This window comes from Moschus berezovskii, chromosome 8 (genome assembly GCF_049115385.1).
Source record: "Moschus berezovskii isolate FMDL1 chromosome 8, NW_MosBer_1.0, whole genome shotgun sequence".
In the NCBI taxonomy this organism is placed as follows: domain Eukaryota; kingdom Metazoa; phylum Chordata; class Mammalia; order Artiodactyla; family Moschidae; genus Moschus; species Moschus berezovskii.
Window position 1 is genome coordinate 31,031,664 of NC_142467.1, and position 21,544 is coordinate 31,053,207.

At 43.2% G+C, this 21,544-nt stretch overlaps 1 protein-coding gene across 1 annotated transcript in view; it reads right to left on the reverse strand.

The window, feature by feature from the left end:
- Positions 1-21,544, reverse strand: part of TENM2 (teneurin transmembrane protein 2) — a 497,500-nt gene that overhangs the window by 369,080 nt on the left and 106,876 nt on the right. The window lies entirely within an intron of this gene.

Sequence of the window (21,544 nt, forward strand, 5' to 3'; positions counted from 1 at the left end):
CTAGGAGGGGCTCTGGTGGTCTGAGTGACGTACGTGTGTGTGTTCAAGTGGTGTCCGACTCTTTGCGACCCATGGACTGTAGCCTGTCAGGTTCCTCTGTCCATGGGAGTGTCTAGGCAAGAATACTGGAGTGGGCTGCGATTTCCTTCTCCAGGGGATCTTCCTGACCTAGGGGTTGAACCCAAGTCTTCGTATTGGCAGGAGAATTCTTTAGCACTGAGCCACTTGAGTGAAATGAAATTCTATTGTTCCACTCCACTTCTACACTCCCTTTGTGCCTTCAGCAAGGAATAAAAAACTAAGGTGATAGGGTGCTGGGAATTCAAAACATTCCGGAGTTTAGAGTAGAATCTGATGTGAAAATATGTGTGTGGATTTTACTGTTCAAGAAAACAGACTTTCTCAACCTAAAAAAGTATCCCAGGGGTAAATAGAGTTCTGAGGTAATTCATCCCAATTTAGCTTGATTTCTAGACTTCACATGATCATTCTAGATCGAGTAGCACTTTCCATAAGGTACCTTCTCAGTTGCTTTCAACTTTCATATTTATACTTTTATGTCATTTCCTTGAGTACTCTGTCACATTCATTTTTCACACTTTATCATAATGTTGATAATAATTATAGTCCTGCTGCTGCTGCTAAGTCACTTCAGTCGTGTCCGACTCTGTGTGACCCCATAGATGGAAGCCCACCAGGCTCCCCCGTCCCTGGGATTCTCCAGGCAAGAACACTGGAGTGGGTTGCCATTTCCTTCTCCAATGTGTGAAAGTGGAAAGTGAAAAGTGAAAGTGAAGTCGCTCAGTCGTGTCCGACCCTTAGCGACCCCACGGACTGCAGCCTACCAGGCTCCTCCATCCATGGGATTTTCTAGGCAATAGTACTGGAGTGGCTTGCCATTAATAGCTAAGTATTTTGAGCCCCCACTTTATGTCAGCTTCTGTGTCAAGAATTTTATTTACTTAACACAGAATGTGAAGTAATGATAAGATATTTACTTACTTCACGCAGAATAATGAGGTTCTCTAAGTAAGTGACCTTAAGAGAGTGCCCATTATAGAGACCAGGAGACTGAGGCTTAGAGAAAGTAACTGCGTCAGGCTGCATAGCTGGAAAGGAAGAACCAGCCCAGACCACCTGCCTCTCCACCACTTGCTCTTCATGCTAGGTGGTCCTGGGTCACAAATGTGCCTTTCATCACACATTATTCAAAAGTGAGAGGGTCCAGTGAGGGAACTTTCTAAATAACCAAAACTAACTGTCTGCAAGTGCTTGGATATATTTTTATTTTAACCGTGTTGTGTAGATATAATAATTTGAAATTGGAAGCTAAATTTGGCTGTACTTTTAAAGGGAGCCTAATGAGCATAATTCAACATTTAATTGATGACTGAAAACCTATTAAGAACACACATAATTGTACTAGGCAGTCAGCTAGCTCTGCATCTCCTTCTGATTTACTGTCTCCTTCTTGGAGGTCAGGCTGTCTGGTGTCAATCTTGGGGTTGCCTCTAGGCCGACTGCTTTGCCCAGGCACCATCACACACCCCTCTCCCTTCCTGCTGTCCATCTTTTAAGTTATTTATTTTTTTAATTATTAAACTTAAAAAAAACCCTGCATGCTAAGAAAGAACAAACAGGACCCCAGATGAAAGCCTAATGAAGCACAGAGCAAAGGCTTTCTTAAAGCTATTGTGGGAACTTAAGAGGGCATTGAAAAAACTTATTTCTCAACTTGGGGTTCTATTCCAGAAAGCCAAAGTTGCCAAGGATCTGTCGAGAACACGCGCTGTGTTCTGAATCGTTACTTAACTCATTTCTGTACAGGATCTTTTTTTTTTCCCAGCTGGAATATAAAACTGGAAGGCGGCAATCACTGTATATTTGGAAAATGAACACTTGCCAGCACTGAGACCAGGGCTGCAGAGATAAGAAGCTCCCCTCCGAGAATTTTGAGTTGAGCTCTTTTCAATATGATGTGGAGGCTGCTCTGGATGAAAAAACAAGGGACACTTGGCTTTGTCTTGGGGTTGGCAAATTATGGCCGATGGACCATTTTCAGTCCTTGAGCTAAGAATATTTTGTACATCCTTGAAGGGTAGTAAAAAAAAAAAAAGAATATGTGATAGAAACCATATGTAGCTCACAAAGTGAGGCCTAAAATATTTACTATCTGGACCTTTACAGAAAAAATTTGCTGACTTCCGGCCTAGTGGATGCAAGAAGTCTTCCTGGAAGAGGAGGTACATGAGCAGTCTCTGAAATTCATCAAGGTCTACTTCAGTCTTGCACACACATGTATGGATGTTTATTACAGGTATATTACGTTTGTGTGAATGAAGTGATGATGAAACACACAGGCATAATTAGTAGGCTCAATTATGAATACTTTTGACCATAGGCTATGGTTCTGGCTTATTCCTCTGGGCTGATACCTTGAGCAAACACAGACTGTAAATCAGATACATTCACGTTAGCGTACTGGAGAGACAACCAAAGGAAAAAAAAGAACAAAACATAAAGAAACAATTGGGTTTCCTTTCTCGGGTTCCATGGTACATTCAATCTATCTGTACAGGATTGAAACATTCAAATGTGGAATTACAGCAAGGCACACGCACTAAGCTTCCCCCCGTTCCTTCCCCCACCTGCAATCAACCTCCCTACTTACAACTGTTCACCTAGGCAGCTCAGTAGGGACGATGGAAAAATCAGCAAACGCATCTTTTTCTTCTCTGGTGTTTTATATCTTGCCTACTATTTGGGCTTCAATGAAACAGAAATGTCACACCGCTATCTTTAGAACACTCAGAGTTTGAACTAAAAAATACTGTAGCTGATGCCCTAGACAAAAAGTGAAGGCATGCAGATTTCATCTCTGGAACAGCCAAAGGAGACACAGTTTCAAAACAGCTATTAATCTGTGATGGGGGGGAAAGGCAGAAAGGCACAGGATCTTTCTTCCAACCACAGTCAAAGCCAAAGTTAAAGGATTCAGCTATTTCTGAAGCAATTAGCAGTATGTATTATTTCCCAGCACTCATGAACAGAATCATTTTGAAAACCAGTGCTCTTGACACGTTTCACTATAAAATCAATTACTTTTAAAAGCAAGAAGCTCATTCTCCGCCCCGGGAACATATGATACACCACCTGCCTGTTCCAAAAGATGCTTCCATTTTTAAAAAAAAAAAAAAAATGGGCTTATGGGATTGGGGTGCTCATCCTTCTGGCGTTATCTGCACATTTATGCAATGAGGAATTTCAAATTCACCCTTTACTTTTATGACCATTACACGGCCCCATTCACAAGCATTCTGAGTCTACGCCAGTGGGAAACTTTCATCTCTTGTTATGAATTAAATTTTCCAAATCTGATATGATCTTAATTATCAGAAGTGTATTCATGCCCAAGTTCAATCTCTGACATCATAGTAAAGTACAATGGCTCCATTTCAGATGAGAAAAAGCTGATTCAGGAAGATACTGTATGTATCTGTTTGCATAGCGAGAATCAGGCCTGAACTTATCTTCTTAGATGTTTCACTGATAACATTTTCATTTTTCATCAAAGGCAAGCAATTTTAAAGTTTCTGTTGCTGTTGACACTCTCTCTAGCAGGGGATCTGGGATGATTACAAATGGCAATGTTTCAAGGGGCAAAAGGTGCTATTTTATTTCCAGAGCAATTAAGGTAGAAGCAGGGTCAGGATGGAGATGCAATACTTTGGGATCTTTTGTTTTTTGCAGAAAAGGAAAATAAACTCCTCCCAGCTGAGGCTGGCACTGATAACATTGTAAGTGTTATGGAACTTCATGGTATACGATGCATGTCTCAGTAAGTGTTTTAAATGAATCATTTTTTTATCAGAGCAAAAACAGTAACTTTGCCTGGCCATTTTAAATGTCATTTAATGAATTTCCAGTTTGGCTCAATTAGAGGCTCCTTGAAAAGAAATCATGCTTTCTCTCCTCCAAAATTTTCTGTTTTAGGAACAATATACTCACTGTCAAAAACTGGCTAAGTATCTTTAATAAAATTTTTTTTAAAAAAGAGAGAGAGAAAAAAAGAAAAGGAAAAAAGTTCAGTTAATCCTAAATCAAGTGTCAACAGACTACAGAAATCCAGGATTTTTGGAACAAGCCTGAAGTTCATGCCAAAAAACCAAAATGACAAAAAAATCCATTTTTTCTGACTCTTCATTCATTCTTTATACAGTGTCACTAATATATTTGTTCCTACGACAAATTGAACATTTTATGTCTATCCATCCAAACAAAAATTAATTGTTGAAAAAATCTGTATTTGTGGGGATGTGTCTCAGGTCATGTCAAGCTGACCCTTTAAGTTACCTCTAAAAAAGCCTTGCCTATCTGAGATAGGCCAGACCAATTGATCTTTTTATGTCTCTGGTCTTCTCTGGAAGAAAGTAAGAATTGCTATTTCCCTAGAGCACAGTGAAGAGATCTGAGCATGCCTCTTCTTTAAGCAATAACCATTAATATGGGTTCCGCTTGTACCAGACATCTGTAATGCTCTGGGCTGTATTTTCTGGCGCGATAACAGTGTTGTCTTGAGAACTGGTGCATGAAGAGGACAGAAGGCAGACAGGCAAGAACTCATCAGCTCACTCGTGCTCCTATCTAAGGGACGGCACTCTTATCTTGCAGGAAACCGAGCCCTGAACCATCAAGGAAAGCTCCATAAATCTTCCTCCACCAATTTTGTCAGTCTCTATTCTAGCTTATGGCCCATGGCTGACCTGGATTAGAATCCATTCTCTTGTGTAAGGGCACCAAGCCATCTGGAAGGAGATCACCAAGGAGCATTGCTTATGCTCCTCCAGGTCCAGACCCCAGCTTCTTTGATGATCCATCCTATTGGGACTCTTTCCTGGAAACGAACTAGCACTTTTGCTTAAGAAGCTCATAAGCCATTAAATGAACATCTGCTTTGTCCCTGGATCCGAGCTTGGTGCTTCGAGCCAAGGGATACCTAAGATTTAGCTGTCACCCTGGAGGAATTTGTAGTAGGAGGAATGGGCAACTTCAAGAGAACTTGAAAAGTGGTAAGAAAGGATAGGGTGCAGGGTGTTTGGCAGCTGGCTTCTTATTATGATAACAGAATGCAATCTCATAAGCTTTTACTTGGACTCAAAATTTTCTAGATGAGAGCAAGTTCATGGGCAAGCGAGGCAGGCTGTAAGATCCCTTCACAGGCTTTTCTCAAATGCTCTTAGGAAAGAATGGGGATGATCCTACACTTCTTCACATGTTCTTCCAACACACATCTGGGTGTCTCTTAGGTGTGCTGGGAAGACCCAGACATATTACTCCGTCTTCGGTTATCACTGAATAACTAAAAGTGCTGCTCTTCCCATCGGATGTAATTTTGAGAACATGAAAGCTCGAGCTATCGGCTTAAAACTCTCTGTCCCATGGCTCTACTCTGGGGCCTAGGATTACACTAGAAATATCCTTTATGGGCCTAGAGGAAACGAATGGCTTCATGACATGTTAGAGCTTCATCTTACCCGGTTAATCTAATTATCACTTGGTGTCTTATCAAGCCTCAGGGTCCACAGAGACTGGGAAACAGAACTGGTAAGTTCCGACATTGGAGTGAGAATGAGATGGGAACCTCAGGCGTTAGGTGGCAGGATTGGGGGGAGTGTGGAGAAGGGAAGAAAATGCTAGAAGAAATGAGAAAAGGCAACGAGAGGGTTTCATATTTGTCTTAAATTCTTACTACGCCTGCTCCCCAAGGAGGAGGAGGAGGGGCAGGAGGAGGAACGGGAGACGAGGAGGAGAGGAAGAAGAAGAAAAAGAGGAAGCATAGAAAGATGAAGAGCATGCAGAAGGAGGAGGTGGTCTAAGTGAGATTAATTTTCCTTTCTGTAAAATGGGATAAACTGTATCAACCCACCTCTTGGACATCATCGGACATATTAAGACAATGCTGGTGATGTCCTTGCCCCAAAAGCAGGTGGGAGGGACTTAGCCTTCCTAACGCGCACCTTGATAATCACTGGCATTCGTAACTCACACTATCAGCCCTACTATAGCAGACATTTGACTGAAGCAGAATCCACGAGCTTGGTGTGTTTCAGAGTGGCGTGGGCAGGTGTCAGGAGGCTGGCTGCAATGGTGACTCAAGGATGGGTTTAGACAAGCCAAGGCTGGCAACATCATTCCAGCTGATGAATTCCTTCCTTCACAGTTGTTTAAGCCAGAGCAGCCTTCCCACGGGATTTAAACAAAGAAACAAAATGCCTCCCAAACCTAGGTTCTGATAGTGTATGCATTGCTTGCTTTCTTCAGATGCAAATCATTCACATAAGGAGACATCTTGCCTTCTCTCCCTGTGTGCTGTACACATGAGGAAGCCCTCTGCATGGACTGGAAAAGAAAAAGAATTGATTTATGCACTCACAGCCCTCAAGGGAGTGACATAAACCCAGCTGGTGTCCTTACATCTAAAAGACTATATTAGTACTAACTGCATTACCTAGAAAACATGCAAAAGTGGGTGTGGCTATAAAATCACACGTGGCTGGCATCTCCCACCACCTGGCATCATAGACGCATCAACTGCACTATTTGCTCCATGAAGTTAGTGGATTAATGGTTATGTTCAAGAAAGGAGTTCCTTGTATTCCATGGCAAGTTTGGAGTGATAAGACACTGGGAAGAAGCAGGGAGTGATGTAACGATTTTTGACCTTAGAGTGATGAAGTCAACACCATCGAAGGAGTGAATGTTCAACCATGAGCATACAAAACAAAAATCAAAATAAAAATGGAGACATCAAAACAAAACTCAAAATAAATTTCAAATTATTTAGAAGCCCTGTTTTCTTTCAGTCTTTCGCATAAAAAGTGCGCGCGCACACACACAGAAACACAGCAGGTTACTTACAAGAAGACAAAAATTCAAATCCCAAGCTGTTAATACCAAATGTTTGTTGTTTTGTTTTAATGAAAACTTTAAAATTTGAGATAATTATAGATGCACACGCGATGGTAAGAGTAATGCAGAGACATACCAACTACCCTTTACCCAGTTTCCCCTTATTGTAACTAACATCCTATGAAACGAGCAACAGGATTACAAGTGAGATGCTCACACTGGCGCAACCAACATATAGAACATTTCTATCACCAATAGGGTCCCTCACACTGCTCTTTTATACCCACTTCTTCCCTGTTGGCTCAGACGGTAAATAATCTGCCTACAATGAGGGAGACCTGAGTTCAATCACTGGGTTGAGAAGATTCCCTTGGAGAAGGCAATTTCTGGCTACGCACTCCAGTATTCTTGCCTGAAGAATTCCACGGACAGAGAAGCCTGGTGAGGTACCGTCTGTAGGGTCTGTCCAAAGAGTTGGACATGATTGAGTAACTTTCCCTTTCTTTCACTTCTTCCACTCTCCTTTTTAAAAAGCAAGGTGAACTTCTACACATATCAAACTTAAGCATGAAATTTGCAAAGTTCTGATACATAATGCACCCAAGTAATTATCAGCTTTTTTAAGATACAGACTATTTTCATCATCCTAGAAAGATCCTTTGTGCCCCTTTTCAGGCAGTCCCCAAGCCTTCAGGTCATGCTTATGATTTTGATCACCGTGAATTAGTTTTACATGTTCTGAACATGTATAAAGGGAAGGATCAGTTCAGTTCAGTTGCATATGACTCTTTGTGACCCCATGAATTGCAGCACGCCAGGCATCCCTGTCCAACACCAACTCCTGAAGGATAAGTCACTGCTATTTTGTATCTGACTTTTTTTTTGTTCAGCATAATGTTTCTGAGATTCATCCATGCTGTTGTATATCTCTGCTGCTGTCGCTGCTAGTCACGTCAGTCGTGTCCAACTCTGTGCGACCCCACAGACAGCAGCCTACCAGGCTCCCCCATCCCTGGGATTCTAAAGACAAGAACACTGGAGTGGGTTGCCATTTCCTTCTCCAGTACATGAAAGTGAAAAGTGAAAGTGAAGCCGCTCAGTCATGTCCGACTCTTTGCGACCCCATGGACTGCAGCCCACCAGGCTCCTCTGTCCATGGGATTTTCCAGGCAAGAGTACTGGAGTGGGGTGCCATTGCCTTCTCCGGCTGTGTATCTCAGTAGGTGCTAAATATAACTCCATTGTGTGATGATATCAGAGTTTGTTTATCTATTAATTTGTGAGTGGACATTTGTTCTGTTTTCAGTTTACATTGAAAACGGTTCTGTTTTCAGTTTACATTATTGAGAACCAAAGCTGCTACTACCATTCAGGCAAAAATCTACTTTGGGACATATATTTTTATTTCTTTTGGGTTAACAATTTAGGATTGAGATTACTGGGTAAATGCTTAATTGTATGAGAAGATGTCAAACCATTTCCCAAAGTGATTATATGAGATTACAACCTGTCACTTCCACCACTATATATGAAGTACTCTAGATTCCTGCTGGTATTGTCAATCTTTTTAACTTCAGCCATTCTGGTAGGTGTGAAATGATACTTTATATTTCTTTCAACTCAAAGGCATTGCAGAAAGAAAGTCTTGAGATACACTTTGCAATCCAATGTGTGGATTAGACCTCTGGTCAGATCTCAGCTAAAGTCCCAGCTTTAGCATCTGGCTGGCAACATCAGACAAGACACGTCATCTCAAGCTCTCCTGATGCTTCTGCTTCTAACACAGGTGGTCCTCCAACTTCACCGTGACAAATAGTCCTGGGAATAAGTTTCATATGATCCTGATTTTTGCATTTAGTAGAGTTCCTTTCAGGTTCTGGTTTATCCACACTTTGGTTACCTTGTGTTGAAGGAAGTGTTAACTTGTGTCCCAGACTCTAAATATTTTGCCACTTTTACACTATTGCCAAGGGAGAGAAAGATTGGCTGACAGGTCAGACCAGCCAGTTTGCTGTTCTTACCTACTCTGTAAGCTCCTGTCGAGAAAAACATTTGGCCTATCAATGGACATCCCATTGACTTGCCTGCATGGTTCCTGGCAAGTGCCCACAGCCAGAAACAGACCAGAGCTGGTCCCCATGATACTCACACAGGAGCCGGCAAGAGCACCTTGCCTGTCATCTGTGTTTGACTCATTGGGCCCCAGAGCTGAGACATGCACTTGATTCTGCTCATCTGTAAAAAAAAAGTATCAGGAGAAATGTGTGCCTAAAGTCTGGATGTAGAGAGATGCTGTGATCATATCTGTGGGCTGACATGAAGCATCCTTTCCTGTCCAGGATGCATTGAGGGGTGAGAAAACAAAAGCAGGGAGACCCAGGACTTGGACACTGTCAATACACACAGTTGGTCATAAGTACAAACACGGGGCTATTTTCCCACGAATAGGCATGATATTAAGGCATAAGAGAGACCTGTATGTATATTTCACTCTAACGTCTTTCTGTTTTAGAGTCACACATCATGTCTCTATATTGTCACACATACTCCCTGGGAGCTTTGTTAGAAAACTGATGGCCATGAGAGAGAGAGAAAGAGCGAGCTGTGGGTAAGGCTGCCTGGTATAGCGGGATATACTGGTCTACCATCTGAGAGGAAACGCTCAACTTCCACACTAATAAGCCACAGGTCGGATCCATGTAGGAAATTATTGAACATAACCAGGATCCTGATCTCCTCATGAGTAAAGCAGAAGTTATAGCAGTTATTCCATAGGGCTGCTAGGAGAAATGGGGCTTCCCTGGTGGCTCAGTCGGTAAAGAATCTGCCTGCCAATACTGGAGATGTGGGTTCGATCCCTGGGTCAGGAAGATCCCCAGGAGAAGGAAATGGCAACCCACTCTAGGATTCTTGCCTGGAGAATCCCATAAGGAGAGGAGACTGGCAATCTACAGTCCATGGGATCGCAGTTAGCCACGACTCAGCACGCACACACACACACACCACACACACACACAGAAAAAGACAAGCTAAAACCTGTGAAAGTCATCTAATGTACAACCTGAAACAGTTCAGTTCAGTTCAGTTCAGTCGCTCAGTTGTGTCCGACTCTCCGCGACCCCATGAATCACAGCACGCCAGGCCTCCCTGTCCATCACCAACTCCTGGAGTTCACTCAAACTCATGTCCACAGAGTCAGTGATGCCATCCAGCCATCTCATTCTCCGTCGTCCCCTTCTCCTCCCGCCCCCAACCTTTCCCAGCATCAGAGTCTTTTCCAGTGAGTCAACTCGTCGCATGAGGTGGCCGAAGTATTGCACTTTCAGCTTTAGCATCAGTCCTTCCAATGAACACCCAGGATCGATCTCCTTTAGAATGGACTGGTTGGATCTCCTTGCAGTACAAGGGACTCTCAAGAGTCTTCTCCAACACCAAAAGCATCAATTCTTCAGCGATCAGCTTTCTTCACAGTCCAACTCTCACATCCATACATGACCATGGGAAAAACCATAGCCTTGACTAGACGGACCTTGGTTGGCAAAGTAATGTCTCTGCTTTTTAATATACTATCAAGGTTGGTCATAACTTTCCTTCCAAGGAGTAAGCGTCTTTTAATTTCATGGCTGCAATCAGCATCTGCAGTGATTTTGGAGCCCAAAAAAATAAAGTCTGACACTGTTTCCACTGTTTTTCCATCTATTTCCCATGAAATGATGGGACCAGATGCCATGATCTTTGTTTTCTGAATGTTGAGCTTCAAGACAACCTTTTCACTCTCCTCTTTCACTTTTATCAAGAGGTTTTTGAGTTCCTCTTCACTTTCTGCCATAAGGGTAGTGTCATCTGCATATCTGAGGTTATTGATATTTCTCCCAGCAATCTCGATTCCAGCTTGTGCTTCTTCCAGCCCAGCGTTCCTCATGATGTACTCTGCATATAAGTTAAATAAGCAAGGTGACAATATACAGCCTTGACGTACTCATTTTCCTATTTGGAACCACTCTGTTGTTCCATGTACAGTTCTGACTCTTTCTTCCTGACCTGCATATAGGTTTCTCAAGAGGCAGGTCAGGTGGTCTGGTATTCCCATCTCTTTCAGAATGTTCCACAGTTTATTGTGATCCACACAGTCAAAGGCTTTGGCATAGTCAATGAAGCAGAAATAGATGGTTTTCTGGAACTCTCTTGCTTTCTCCATGATCCAGCAGATGTTGGCAATTTGATCTCTGGTGCCTCTGCCTTTTCTAAAACCTGCTTGAACATCTGGGATTTCACGGTTCACATATTGCTGAAGCCTGGCTTGGAGAATTTTGAGCACGACTTTACTAGCGTGTGAGATGAGTGCAATTGTGTGGTAGTTTGAGCATTCTTTGGCATTGCCTTTCCTTGGGATTGGAATGAAGACTGACCTTTTCCAGTCCTGTGGCCACTGCTGAGTTTTCCAAATTTGCTGGCATATTGAGTGCAGCACTTTCACAGCATTATCTTTCAAGATTTGAAATAGCTCATCTGGAATTCCATCACCTCCACTAGCTTTGTTCATAGTGATACTTTCTAAGGCCCACTTGACTTCACATTCCAAGATGTCTGGCTCTAGGTCAGTGATCACGTTATCGTGACTATCTTGGTCGTGAAGATCATTTTTGTACAGTTCTTCTGTGTATTCTTGCCACCTCTTCTTAATATCTTCTGCTTCTGTTAGGTCCATACCATTTCTGTCCTTTATTGAGCCCATCTTTGCATGAAATGTTCCCTTGGGATCTCTAATTTTCTTGAAGAGATTTCTTGTTTTTCCTATTCTGTTGTTTTCCTGTATTTCTTTGCATTGATCACTGAGGAAGGCTTTCTTATCTCTCCTTGCTATTCTTTGGAACTCTGCATTCAGATGCTTATATCTTTCCTTTTCTCCTTTGCTTTTCGCTTCTCTTCTTTTCCCAGCTATTTGTAAGGCCTCCCCAGACAGCCATTTTGCTTTTTTGCATTTCTTTTCCATGGGGATGGTCTTGGTCCCTGGCTCCTGTACAATGTCACGAACCTCCGTCCAGAGTTCATCAGGCACTCTATCAATCAGATCTAGTCCCTTAAATCTATTTCTCACTTCCACTGTATAATCATAAGGGATTTGATTTAGGTCATATCTGAATGGTCTAATGGTTTTCCCTACTTTCTTCAATTTAAGTCTGAATTTGGCAATAAGGAGTTCATGATCTGAGCCACAGTCAGCTCTTGGTCTTGTTTTTGCTAAGTGTATAGAGCTGCTCCATCTTTGGCTGCAAAGAATATAATCAATCTGATTTTGGTGTTGACCATCTGGTGATGTCCGTGTGTAGAGTCTTCTCTTGTGTTGTTGGAAGAGGGTGTTTGCTATGACCAGTGCGTTCTCTTGGCAAAACTCTATTAGCCTTTGCCCTGCTTCATTCCATGCTCCAAGGCCAAATTTGCCTGTTACTCCAGGGGTTTCTTGACTTCCTACTTTTGCATTCCAGTCCCCTATAATGAAAAGGACATCTTTTTTGGGTGTTAGTTCTAAAAGGTCTTGTAGGTCTTCATAGAACCGTTCAACTTTGGCTTCTTCAGCATTACTGGTTGGGGCATAGGCCTGGATTACTGTAATATTGAATGGTTTGCCTTGGAAACGAACAGAAATCATTCTGTCATTTTTAAGATTGCATCCAAGTACTGCATTTCGGACTCTTGTTGACCATGATGGCTACTCCATTTCTTCTAAGGGATTCCTGCCCACAGTAGTAGATATAATGGTCATCTGAGTTAAATTCACCCATTCCAGTCCATTTGAATTCACTGATTCCTAGAATGTCTATGTTCACTCTTGCCATCTCCTGTTTTAGGACTCAAATGGGGACTGAATCTGACGACATCCTCCAGGGGGACATAATTCTGGTTTGAAGTCACTCAAGCTGTCTTTCTAACTTGCTGGCAGAGGTTCTGAGATTCTATAGATAATTCAAACTATTTATGCTTCAATTAATCCTGTTTCTATTCAGATGCATGAAAGGCTGTTGGAATTAAAGTGGCTAGGAGACCAGGTGGTGTCCTCACATCATGAATTAAGCCTAAAAACATTCCACACCCTCTTCACATAACTCTGGTTAGAGAATAAGAGCTGGGTGTTGGGGAAGATTCATCTACAATGTCTAAAACCCAACAACACATTTTAATGCCCAGTTTTTTTGACCTGTGAGCCATTTTCTTGTCTTCATATTCTTTCTTTGTTCCAGGGCCATATCAAGAATACAAATTATGATTTAAAAGAGGCAATAAGTAAAGTGTTAACTGATATAAAAGTGGTCTAAGCCAAGGGAGCACATCCTTCTGCTTGGGTAAGGTGATGGACGAGACTGCACAGCTGAACTGGCTTTCATTGAAAGCTGGGTTGAGTTCATTGGATAGTTCAGATGCAAAAAGTGTTCCTGGTGGTGGAAAATGTGTGACTGGTGAGAGTGGCTGGGTTGGTGCATGCAGGTAAGGAGAGAGGGAAATGAGATCAGATAGGGAGGCCAGGTAGAATGTGAGGGGTTTCTGTGAACTTGTCACTTCCTTGAGGGCAAAATATGTATTTCAGCTGCCTTGGTGTTTCAGTCCCTGACATAGAGCCAGGCAGAGAAAACATGCTTGGATTGGGTTTTACGAAGACAGTGGTGATTGACTAGCAATACGGTGGGTGGGCTGGAGTCAATGAACTGAGACAGCAGAGTGAACTTAAAAACCAAGGAAATGGGAAAGAGATACTAAAGAAAGAAAATGACAGAAATGGTCAACTGGATATGGGTCATCAGGGAAAAGGAAAAATCAAGGACTGCAGGCTTTTAACTGGGGAACTCAGAGAGGGACATATTTTCATAGAACCTAAAAGACCATTTGCTGGTCTTCCTTTCCTTCTTCCCTGTGAAGATGGTTCTCATTTCAGGACTTAATCTCCTGCTCAATATTCCAGGTTCTCCCTCCACACAGCTGCCCCCATCAACTAGCAATTCTACTCATCAGGACTGCACCACAGTTGTTTTGAAGCCACACAGATATGGGTGTCCACCTGGGCAATGCTACTCACAAGCTTGCAGACTAGGGGAAAGTTCTTTAATTATCTTAGGCTTTATTTCCTTTGTAAATAGGAAATATTTAGTCTTGGCAAATATTTATTTACTGTCTACTCATAGGGCTGTCTTCATGAAGATTATGTTGGGTCAAGAATAAAACATCCTCTGCATAGTGTCTTGTTCATAGTAAGGGTTCAATAAACATTAACTACTATTTTTACTGTTTTGCTGCTCTGGTTTATCATCACCATCATCATCATTTGGGTCATGTCTCGCAGTCATTCAGGACACTTTCTGAGATATATTAAGAGCGCCTCACCTCCTTTCATGCTTTATATCTGTCACAGCATGATTTGCCTCAAACCTTGACTTCTCAAACAGCAATACATCTATGAATCACCTAGGGATCTAATTCAAGATCCAGAATCTAATTCAGCGAGTCTGGGGTGGGGGGCCTCAGAGGTTATATTTCTCACAATCTCCCAGAGATTGCAAATGTGCTGATCTGTGGACCACCCTTTAGGCCATATGGCTCTAAACTCTCAAGACAATTCTGGAGAGGAGAATGAAAGGCAGATTGTAACCACTCTAGATCTTCTAGTGCATATCATTCACGGTGACCAGGAAACACTTCCGTTTAGAATCAACAGCTTCACTGTAACTATACCCTTTGTTTTCCCCACCTATGTATTTGAGTAACTCCTGTGAATGGCACCAACTGACGATCACCCAGTCTTTTGAGACTCTAAAATATATGGAACTGAAGTGGGCATTAAAAAATAAATTCTTTTTCTTCGATACACAGCGAGTGAAATCCTTGCACACCCAAACGTAATAAACATATTTTTCAATGTCTCTTCCATAATTTATCACATGATTTCTCTCTTTGAGTACCGTGGCTTATCATCCGGACACCACCAATCGGATAAGATGAAGATGCTGCCAGTAATTTTTAATATTATTGTAAAATAATATATTTTCCTAGATGGTTGATTTGATACAAGGCCTAGCCCCCGGTCCATAAATCTTTGGGTGCTTGAGATCTGTGGTAATTTCATATTTAATCTATAGGCTATCAATACATCATCAGGACCTGAGAAATGATTAGGAGGAACTTGGAAGATAAGCATGGGTGATAGTGTATAATAACGCAATTTCAAATATAGTTATAGACAGAGGACCCTGGAATGGGCAAAATAAGTCAGATGGGTTTTCTTCCCCTTATATTGTTGATGATTTTTACCTAACTCCTAACTTGCATGCTGGGTTCTTTTGGAGGTGTTTTCTTAGGCCTTCTGGATGCTACCATGTCATGAATGATGCTAAATGCAAAGAAAACGGTCTCTTTTCTGAGAATTTTATTTAGTAAAGATCTGTATGTAACTTTCAACATTTCCTTCAATTATTTACCTCCTTGAACCTGCTAAGGGCTGGGTGGGAGAATATAAGTGGCCTGGAGGCTGTGACTTGCTTTACTCGTGACTTGCTTTACTCATGACTCTACCCCTGCTCCATGAATAAAACTTGACCCATATCTTCTTTGGGTGATTAAATTTTGATGTTTAACCTTCCTTCATTTGTTGGAAGCCACCAACAGAGTCACTTGTAAAACACAGCATTCCTGCTTCTCCTTTAGTCCAGGTGTCAAGCTCAGCTGTTCACATCCTCTGGCCAGCTCCTCTCCTGACAGATAGGCCTATGTGAGGACAAGCCTGGGTGTCCTGGAACACAGACACCCTGATGTTAGGACTCTTATTTCCTCTCTGTTGCAAACGGCAGTCAGCTGGGATCAGGCTACTCACACAGCACAGCGTTCCTTCATATTTGCCTTGTCTCGTCTGAAAATAAGAGTGCCTTGATTTATTCCATCTCGAGTCGCCGTGATCTTGCGGGAATTTAGGAAACGCAAATAAACTCAAACTAGAAATGGTTGCAATCCCGTCTGCCTCTGAGAGTCTTTGCTGGATCTATCGCCAGGGCACTCTGATGTTCACGCCAACATGTTCAGTTTACTGCTCATAAATTCTTCACGGCTTGCTATTCTTTTTGTAAGGGGATTGTAAGAATGAGACAGAGAAACAGAGCTTCTTTCCAAACAAAACGCATCCCCCTTAAGTTTCAGACCAAGGCTGCTCTCGGAAAGCATCTTTCTCTGAGGCAAAGGGATCGCCGCCCACCTCCCCTCCACAACGCACCCCCCCCAGCCCCCCACCCCACCTCTCTGGAAATCCAAGGAAATCTAAGTTCTCCTCCCGCACTTAGAATAAAAGCCAAGGAATAATGTGTCCTTAAACTATAATTTGCTTGCATTCACCAGCTTCCTATCCACCCCCACGATGGTCCTCTATGTAAATCAGATTTATTTATTCATAGGCACTAGCATTCCATTACTTTCATCAAAACCAGTCAAGCTGCATTCAGCGGTTTCTGCATTCTTATAAACTAACTGGAAAAGCAATTAACATTCGCCAGCCCTTTAGATAGTGGGGAGAAGGGGCAGGACCCCACCACCCTCTTGATAATACCACCTCTGTAGGCGGATGGCGGTGCCAAATGACTGCTCCTCTGTGTCGAGGGAGATAAGAGAAGTGACACATATTAAAACAAATTGTTGATCCATACCAGGGAGAAGCTAGGGAAACAATAGAAGTAAAAGCATAAATGTCAATTTGGGATGATAAAGGATACAATCTAAATGTAATATGAGAGGCCCCCAGACAAAAGCAAGAAATAGAGATTGCACATTAGTGAAGTATCAGAGTACTGGAGCGTTCGAACACACATGCGCGCGCGCCGAGTCAGATGCTCCCAGCATATGAAAACACAAGCAACACATTGTTGATTGCTCAGCAAACCCAATTATGAATTAACCCGCTCTTGCAGAAATTCTCCCAAATTATGCTCATTTCAAGCTGCTCTGAAGAACATTTTGTCCCTGTAGTAACTTTACTTCCCATATTGGCTTCAATCTTCGGCTCTTTTTTCTAAGTGCCTACCGGCTACACACACACACACACACACACACAACCATTCTGGTTGTCAGCCTAACAAGAGGTTCTGGCCAAGTGCTCACCAGGCTCTCTGAGAGAAAGATTAAGACTGAGGGCAATGCGCAAGGTCACCATCTCAGCTTCCAGAACACTGCCACCCGCTCCCGCCTCCCTCTCTAGCAGCATGCTGGAGAAGTCGAGATCTGAAAATTCATTCCTAATTACTCTAGTGTCATTTTGAGTCTTGCCTTTATGGTGACAGAAATCAAACCTCGGGCTCAGCTGTGGCTCTGTCTAATATAATCGCTGTCGCCTGCTAGTGCAGGCAGAGCTGATGGGGAGGTAGGCAGGTGGTGATGTGTCCCTGAGCCTCCCAGACTAGGGCAGCATCTCATGCCTTATGGACCTTCAAGTGTCAGGATGGTTATTAATTACCCCTGTGGTCAGTGTGATACAGTGGGGTTCGGGGACAAGACCCCATTCTGGAAACATTCTGTGTTTGTTCAACACCCATCTCACTGCCTCTCTTTGAGGATGAGTGGTAACTATTTTTGCTCACTCAACATAACTTTTATGCTTTAATAAAAAAAGAGAAATGCAAACAAATCCTTCATGTCACAGATGCAGTGCCATGAATGCATATGGAAACCAACATTTTGAAAGGCAGGCTATGTATTGTTTCACTATTATTTAACCTTTACTGAATGCTAACTTTGTGCTAAATGCTATACTAAATGTCAGGTATTAGCAAACAGTAGCTGTTGTTATTGTTGCCCTCTGTAGGAAATAATAATGTTAATCAAAGTAGTTGCAAGAATAATATTGGGGTGGTTACAAAAAGCTTGAAGGTTCCCTTATACACACTTTCCTGAACATATTGAAAATATTGCTCATTGTTAAAGTCAACTCAATCTAATCAATGCACATGGAGTTTCCATAAAGTGAAAAGCAGGGTGCTAGGCATAGGGAGACAGACAAGATTGAGGCCCTCTGGTTGTCAGAGAAGGCTTCTCTTGGTGTCTGCCACCCTACGGGGCTGTGAACTTTGTGGGGCACAGACTGTGTCAGGCACTGGTTGAAGCACTTTGCATGGACTTTTATCATTTATGTTGTTGCTGTTCAGTCACTAAGTCATGTCCGACTCTTTGTGACCCCATGGACTGCAGCACACAGGGCTTCCCTGTCCTTCACTATCTCCCAGATTTTGTTCAAACGCATGTCCATTGAGTCGGTGATGCCATCCAACCATCTCGTCCTCTGTCACCCCCTTCTCCTCCTGCCTTCAATCTTTCCCAGCATCAGGGTCTTTTCCAATGGGTTGGCTCTTTGCACTGCATGGCCAAAGCATTGGAGCTTCAGCATCAGTCTTTCCCATGAGTATTCAGGGTTAATCATCCCCATTTTAAGGGTGAGAAACCTGAGATTCAGACAGTGACGTGAATCTCTCAAGGTCCCAGTAGGCAGGTGGCAGGCTTGGCCATCCCCTCTCCCCACTCTGCCTGTTAGTATACACTGTTCGTCCTACTCCCTGATCTAAGGTGGAAATGGAGTCCTTCAACTTGGTAACTATTATAAAAAAGAGTCCCTGCCTACGGACACCCTGAGATTCCCAATTCACAAAGGAATATAGGCTCCATTTCTCCTGGATTTACAGTACTGTCTCCCCGTAAGTCCTGGAGATGGCAAACCTTCATCAGAGGATGAAGTATATTCATCAAGCTGTCATTCTAGCTTTGCGTGGCTTCTGGGGAGAAAACTTCTCATGGGCTAGAAATGGGGTTTATGAATCACCCTGGATTCCATAGGCAACTGGTCCCGTGAGCAGGTTTTTTTCTCTTCCTCAGTTTCCACATCCTAATTTAGGAGTGCGAGGAGGGGAGGCAGAGGAAAACGAAGCCCGTTTGAGAGTTCCTCCTTTCACAGAACCGTCGGGGCATCTGATGCACCAGGCGGCAAACACGAGCCTTCCTCGGTTTGAATGGCACTGACGTCGCTCCTTGGGAAGAACATTTCCTCCCCACCTCTTCCCATCCGCTTCAGGCACACCTCTGCATCGGGACCCCAAGTGAAAAACCCAGGGCAGCTCCCTGTTTAAGTAACAACGACGACAAAAAAAAAGGCAAGGCCGGCAATGCTGAAAGCAGAGCTGTCGCTGCGCTTCTCTGTGGATGGCAGAGCCCAGGCTGGCGGTTTCTCTCACCACGAGAAGGAACTGAGCTGCCCAGTCAAGGGCAAGGGACCACTGAGAATGAGTGAGGCCTCCCACAGACTTTCTTTTTTCCTTTTTTTTCTGTTCCGGGGCCTCTCTCCCTCTCAGGAAGAGCCCGGCTCTGCTCACCGGCATCTCAGCCTTTCAAGGTGAACCTCCAGTCCTGGAGATGCGGTTCCCGGCAAGGGCTGAGGCAAGGTGGGGGGGTCCAGATCAAAGCTGGCTTTGAAATGAGTCTAATTTTTGGAATGTTGCTAAGAGTGTAACACACAGTTCAGCAGGAAATTGGCTCTGGAAACAGCTTTGTAGTTGCTCCCCGGGACTGATGATTTCCCTGACCTGGTGGCAAAGGTGTGGAGCCGAACAGCGGGGGAGACGAAGATTGCTGACTCTCGCCGATCTGATTTAAATTTTTCACCAACGGGGTCCTCTGGCTCTGCCTCGCTGCACAAAAATACAGTACGATCAAGTCGGAAACAATCCCCGGGAGAAGCTGGGGCTCTTGCAACGGATTTTTGAGCAGCTTCCAAGACTGGACATAAAGGAAAGGAAGAGTATTTTGCTTCCTGTGACGGATCGGGGGTGGGGTGGGGGGACAAAACCACAGAGTCACAAAAAATAACAACTGTTTCTTATGCATCAGACTTTCTAAGTGACCTCCATCACCTGAGAATCCATGAAAAGGGCACACAGCTAGTGTCCTTATATGTTATTAGCTTCTTTAATCCTTGTCACAAACCTATGAATTAGGTACTTGAAAAAAAGAGAGGATAAAAAAGAGGGGATATATGTATATATATAACTGATTCACTGTGCTGCGCAGTAGAAACTAACACAATATTGTAAAGCAACTGTACTCCAATAAAAATTAATTTAAACCAAATACAGATAAGGGATGAGTCCAGGTTACTTCTCCAAGGACAGGTAGACAAAGTGGCAGCATAGATCAAATACATCTATCAGAATCTGAACCTGCATTCCTTACATATCTAGAGTGGGACTTGTATCTTGGACCAGAATAGTTAACAGTGACATTTGTTTTGATATAATTAATGTTTTGATACAACTAATGCCCACCAAACTAAGGAGATATTTTTTCATAAAATAAGATCCTGATTATGTTTTCCTACAGGGAAAGAAATAGAGGACAGCCCGTCTTTGTTATTGGTACATGGGTTTGTTTTTCTTCTCTGAGAGGCCCTGAGAGCTGACCACGTTCTGGTCAGGTTTAGGCATTTAATTTCTGGTTTAGGTAGAGCTGGTGTTAAAAGGGGAGGGAATGGACAGTGGGGACTAGGTGGCTAATTGTGGAATCGATACAGGGGAACAAAAGATGTTGCTGGGAAAGTGAGACCTAGTCACACACTTGTAATATCAGAGGAGTAACAGAGGCTGATGCCAGCAGAAGGGAGCTGGTGGTTAGAGGGGGTGTGGAGGAGAAAAGAACTTCAATATGGAGCAAACTTCCCCGAACAGGAGGGGAAAAGACACTTCCAAGAACAGATTCAGACACCTTAAATGAAAGCTCACTTGGGATGAGATTTGACCATATGTTGTCAGGGATTTAATTTCTTCCTTTTTCTCCTCTCTCTGACTTCCTTCTCTACTGCTGGGGACTGAAATCCCTTTCGACAGCACAGGCTAGCTGTCCTTCATGGGTCATGGAGGGCTATCTCCTCTCACATTAATGGTCATTCAGAAGGTAGGACCATGAGGCTGGGGCCAAACCTCAGCTTCTCCTTCTTTCTCACTCTGAGCTGTGGCCTCCTCATCCCAATCTGGAACGAGGGTGACCTGGAGAGGGGTGGCAGGTGGAATGCTGAGCCCTAAAAGTATCCACGTCCTCACCCCCAGAACCTGTAACAATGTTAGGATACATGGTGGTAGGGGTTGAATTGTGTGTCCCCTGCCAAACAGGTTGAAGTCCTAAACCTCAAACCTCAGATGTGACTTGAAAACTAGTTAAGGTGAGGTCATGTTGGAGCAGGGTGGGCTCCTAATCCAATATGACTCATGTCCTTGTAACAAAACAGATACACAAGCAATACTGCATATGACAATGATGTCAGAGATTGGAGTGACACGGCTACAAGACTGTCAGCAGACCATGAGCATCTAGCAAGAGGGAAGGAAGGATTTCTCTAGAGGTTTCAGAGAGAGCATGGTCCCAACAACATTTTGATTTTGGACTTCTAGGCTCCAGAACTATGAGACAGTGTTGTTGTTTTAAGCCACCCAATTTGTGGTCCTTTGTTATAGCAGCCCAAAGACACTAACACAAGCAAATGAACTAATGGGGAATGAAGGCTGCAGATGAAATGAAGTTTGTTAATCAGGTGTCCCTGAGATGGAGAGATGATCCCACAGTACCTAAGTGGACT